Genomic DNA, 6,040 nt, shown 5'->3' with positions numbered 1-6,040 from the left:
GGCTCATTGGAATCTAGTGTGTTACAGGATTTTTTGCACACTTAGCTCTTCAACTGATTTGGTTTGGATTCTAGTCAAATTACTTGGTACCTTGGTTAAGTGGGCTTGTGAAAAATACCTGATATATACAACCACTTCCTATGGAGCTAATAGCTATGTGTTTGCTAAGTATTTTGTGAGAAGAAAAGATCAGAGAGCAAAGAAAGCTGGATTTCCTTAAAAGCACTGAACTGTAACATATATGTAAAGACTGGGTAATTACTGGGCAGAAACAGGCCTGCCAGTAAAAGCCAAATATATGCAGCTCCCTTCTTCTGCTGAAAATCTGTCCTAGTTTCATGTTAAATTATATATTAAAAGAATACTGCATTTTTCTATAATGATGTTTTTATAATATAGAGGGTGTTTCTGACCAAAGACTCTACATCCACAATATATGATAAAAGCAAAGGTATAATGATAAAATATCATACTCAACTCATTTAAGTAGTAAAGTATATTCTAAACCTCATAATGGACAAATACAGTCACTGTGAGGTGGTTCTATAAGTCTCTAATATATTTTAAAAAGGTATATATCATGTTCAAACCAATTTCTACTATATCTTAAATTATAACTATATAAAATGAACACATTAACTTTAATGACCACTTATTTACACTAATATAAGTCTGTTCCCCAACAAGAAAGATGTACATATGTATATGGTTGTTTGTATGAGTTAGATAACTGGCATCTTTTAAAAAATTGTTCAAGAAAGTTTGAAGGAATGAGTTTTCATGTAGCATGAGGAGGTAATCAAAATCATTCTCCCATATTTCCTTAATTCTAAGGTGCCATATGTTGTATATCCTTAAGTTAGTGAAACTTCTTTTGGAAAGAAAAAGCAAGTACACCCGATGTGCACATTAGAAGGAAAATTCTGGTTTTATAAATTTTATAATGAAAAAAAAGAAAATGGAGTACATATTTTTATTTACCTTAGAATTAAATTTTAATTTAAGCTTAATTTCTACAGTAACCTTTAGAAATTTTTATTATGCATTCTTTCTTGATGATAATTTGTAATTTGCTATGATTGATTTAGAATTTCCAAATTTCCATCCATTTGTAGAATTCAAAATTTTGGCTAAAACCATCAATTATTGGAAATCCTCTCAATGTAGACTGTGCATGAGGCCAGTGCCTGAGCTGATCCTCTAGGGAGCTTCATGGAGAGTATAATAAGGGGAGCCCTTGTTGAGTAATTTATAGTTGATTAACATCATCACGAATTGCTCCCAACTTTATTCATGATTCTGAACACTTGAGATAATTGAAATACCAAAAGAACGAGTATAAAGCTATTAGGACGAGTGGATACTTGAGCCTACTCACAGTCTCTTGGAGGCAGAGGCTCATTTTGTGCATAAGTGTAAAGAAATATATTTTTGGAAAAATAATTCTAGTTCCAGTTAGAAGATGGTGAACTCAGAGATTTCATTTATCACTGCTCAAAGTGTTTAGAGCCATTGGAAACATTTCCCCCTAGACATTGACATGATGGACTTATTTTAATCAGCAATTACAAAAGTTGACCAAGTGCCAGGCATCAGTGAGTAGATTATTGGGCAAAAATCAGTTTTTCCCCCTTGTACAAAACCTGGATGCATCCTGTCCAAGGACAGACTTAAACAGGCAAGGGAAATTTTATTGAAAACGATTGCAATTGGAGAGAGAGATTGGACTAAACTCTGCTGAAACAAAAGGTGGGACCGTTTATCAATTCTGGAGTGAGCTAGTGGACTGGTACTGGAGGACATTAGGAGGAGACTGGTTAATGTGATTAGGCCATCTGTGTTTGCTAATCAGCACTTATTGAAGTTAGACTCTTGCCCTCCCACAGAGAATGCGGTGCTATCTTTCTTGATGATTACATTTCGAAAAATGGCTCCCATGTCCGTGAGAAAGACATTCCTGGGTTGTAAATCTGGCAAGATTACTAGAAGAAGATTTACGTGTCAAAGGGGTGAAAAAAGAATTTGCATGTTTTTTAGAGTAAATGTTCTAAATAAGGGGAGGTCAAGGGCCTATAAGTCAGGAAGAAACCTGTCTAAAGTTTTATTAAGCTGAAAGGAATGTGAAGGCTGTCTTGGTCAATCTAAACCTTGAACACAGGTAAAGATGTTTGCCAACTCTAGAGAAAAGCCTACAAGTACGGCAAGCTCCTTTACCTTTAATCTCCCATCCTCCCTAATCTGATTTAGATATTTCCCTTGTGTTGTCACAGGCTTACCAATATCACAGAATTTATCAGGTCAAATTGCAATTTTTTGTCTGTTTACTACTCTTGACACTAGACTGTAAGGTACCTGAGAACAGGGATCCTGTTTACATTTGTAACCACAGGACCTACTGTAATTCCCCTTACCTCAATTAATGCCTGCTAAAATAAACTGAATTCTAAAAAATTAACAGAAAAGTAGCTGAGATAGGAAATAAGAATGTGGGGATTACAAAAAAATTAAGAGCCTTTAGTTTAGTAAAATGAAGATGGTAAGGGAATATGATCAGAAGCCATATATTCCTAGAAGGTATGAAATTTTCTAGTAAATCCTAGAAAACTAGAAGTTGGCCACACCCAGTGGAGATAGGAAAGAGGGCTCACATTTAATGTACACTATATGGTAGACACTATGTTAACATATCAAATTTAATCCTTTATCTGTGAAGAAAGCACTGCAAACCCTATTTTATAAGTAAGAAAACTGATACCTGGAGTGGCCATATACCACCTACAGAACAGTGAACCAAGATTTAAACACTCACCTTTATGGCCCCAAAGCTGTTAAATTTGGCTGCCTTAAACATAAATTATAATAGTTTAAGTTTAGGAGAGAAAAATAATCAATACTTTTAACTTTGCATATGAGATGATATCCCTAAGAAGGGATCACCCTCAAAATATAAATAGAATCAATAAGTATCAGATGTGTCTTTAAATACTAGAGACAAGCAAGGTTGTAAAGAAAACTGGTGATGTTTGGGGGTACCTTGCAAAACTTTTGAAGGTGGTGTCACCACAAGGAGACTCTGTCTCTTGGTAGCACCATCAGCTCTGCTTCTGGATTGGATGGATTTTGAGATGACATTAGAAGTGCTCTTCTCTTAGAGTTAGGACATTCTCGGATTCTTTAGTAATGAAATACCTTTGATTCTTTGCTTTATCACCAAAAAAGATGGTTTAAAGGAACAACCTTTTTGTTTTTCCAGATACACACTGGGAATGCTATTTACTAACTCTCACTACATGCTAGAGATATGATGGTAGTCCCCTTATATATCCCAGTATACCGTACAGAAAATATTAAGGCTACTGGCATCAGTCCCATATGGTTAAATAAGCTATTTAAAGAAGGATATTCCTGAACTGGAGAGGGATGTCTGGGACAAGAGCAAGCAGGATGAGGATTTAATCAACAATTTAGTTTTCTCTGGAAGCCTGATAAAATTCAAATACCCATGTCTCGCTTACATGGGACTTATTTTTCAACATAATATGGCTTGACAATTTTTCTTAAGAATTTGGGATGAGAAGGAAAAACATAATAATTTAATCTAGTCAATAAGAGGAATATTGATGTTCCTCATATTTCTCTGAAGTCCTTTGGTAAATTTCTTGACTTGTCATCTGACTGACTTTTACCCTTTTCTAGAAAAAAAGCATACCAGGAGGAAGTCAGACCTAGTGCTTTTTAGTGTACTCTTGGCATTCTTCCAACTCTTCTGGAAAACGTCATTCTATCACTTATATTCCTGTCGAACTGTAAGTTGAAATGAAGAACCCTCTTACCCAGCCTCTTACACAAAAGTATCACGATATTCTTTAAAAGACCCTATCCAAACAGACACATTTTAAATAATTATTAGTTCATCATCATGACCCAACAAGACTGCAAGGTTGCTTAGCAACAGAATGAGGCACTCTTAACAGGAACATGCATGGGAACAATGGTGAAAAGTGATGGAGATCTTACAAAGGCAAATTCTTTGAATTAAATCTTTGTGAAAATACATCACGGGGAAAATGAGTTTTTTAACCTAAGAATTATTTCCTGAGATTGATACATTATTTCATAGCTAAACATCAACCACTTTCCATAGAATAGATAGAACAATGGAACTTTTAGTCTTTACATAATTTAGGGCACTTACAAAACATTATCAGTGTTAGCTTGAAAATGAATAATATTTCTGTGTTGTCCCATTATCTTTAAAACTGTATAGATACATAAAGGAAGTTACTTACAAAAATAAATACTGCAAATGTATTTGATTAACAACGTTCTATTTTTATGTCATACATAGACTATAAAAATTGTATTCTTTTAAATTTGAACAAGATATAAGTATATATATATATATATATATATATATATATATATATATATATACACACATACATACATACCTACATACACACAAACATGCATTATCTATCTAATTCCCATTTCCAGTGGAAAAAGAAAAGAAAAGAAAAGAAAAAGCCTGCAAAGCATTGTCTCTTTGGGACTCCTAGATTGACTAATTTTTTTTTTTTTTTTGCGGTACGCGGGCCTCTCACTGTTGTGGCCTCTCCCGTTGCAGAGCACAGGCTCCGGACACGCAGGCTCAGCGGCTATGGCTCACGGGCCCAGCTGCTCCGTGGCATGTGGGATCTTCCCGGACGGGGACACGAACCCACATCCCCTGCATCGACAGGCGGACTCTCAACCACTGCGCCACCAGGGAAGCCCAGATTGACTAATTTTTGACTAGTTTGACTGAATGGGCTGATTTTATACTACAATACCTGTAAAGGCACTAACTTGCTTCTATTAGTAAATGGAAGAAAATCCAGTACATATGGGCTCTGTTGATGCAATATGTAAACACCCAGCAAGTTCAAAGAGTAAGCTCAACATCCTGGCAGAAGACCTCAACTTTGTTCCCTAGTCCCATCTCTGGCTTGGACAATTCACTTAACCACCATAGACCTCATATTCCTCATCTATAAAAGGAGGCCTCCAAGATTATTTTCAGCTCTAAAATTCCTAAAGTTCATGTCCATCAACTCTAAGTAGCATCATTCTTTTTTTCTCACAGAAGAATTGTTTGTTTTATTGCATTGGTTATTTGACTACTGTCTTTATGTAAATACTAGAAGTAGCAGGCTTGTTCACCAATACATTCAGGTATCAGGCAGAAAATTTTCAATACTGGGTTTTTCTTTGTTTCTTTCTTCATGGCTGATTGCATGTTGCAGAGCTGATTTTTAGTTTCTGGAAGTTAAAAACATGCAGGTGTAGATATAATATGCTGCAGCCATTTATATCACCAGCCATAATGTTTTAAAACAACTGGCTTTTTTGCATAGTCTTTAGAAGAGGGTTAGATGAGCACTTCTGTTTTCCTTTTCTTGAGAAGTTTTATAAAAACACCAAAAGGTCATCTTTAAAATGTCAGACAAGACTAGCAACAAAATCTTGGAAGACAGCCAGTCCACCAAGGAAACAAACCCAAAGGACTCTTTACAGATGCAAATCTTAAATAAGCAACAGAACCTGAGAGTGGGGTGAGGGCAGGGGAGAGAAATACTTTGTAGCAAAGAAATACATTCAAGAGATGCCTCGTGGCCTTGAACTGTTGGAAAGGAGTAGCAGTAAACAAACCTGGCCCCCAGCAATTGCTAAAGGGCACATTCATTAGGAAGTTGGAAGCAAGAAGTCTAAGATCATGAGTCAGAGAAGCAGAATCATGAGCCACACCCACACTGGGTTCTATATGCTATTGTTAAAACAAAGAGAAGTTGATGTAAATATTTTAATTGCAAGGAATTGAAAAAGTGGTTATTAATCCCACTAGTTGATGCCAGGCCAGGTTTCTGATTATACAACTGAGGATGTAGCTCTATAGTACTGACAGCTGGGTAGTAGAGAAGATGCAGTTTTCTTCCCACAAAAATACCACTTCTCCTACTAACAATTCTAAAGGGAGAGAAAGCCTTTAACAGAGAACACA

Source organism: Mesoplodon densirostris, chromosome 12 (assembly GCF_025265405.1).
Source record: "Mesoplodon densirostris isolate mMesDen1 chromosome 12, mMesDen1 primary haplotype, whole genome shotgun sequence".
NCBI lineage: Eukaryota > Metazoa > Chordata > Mammalia > Artiodactyla > Ziphiidae > Mesoplodon > Mesoplodon densirostris.
Note: the sequence above shows the minus strand (reverse complement) of the source record.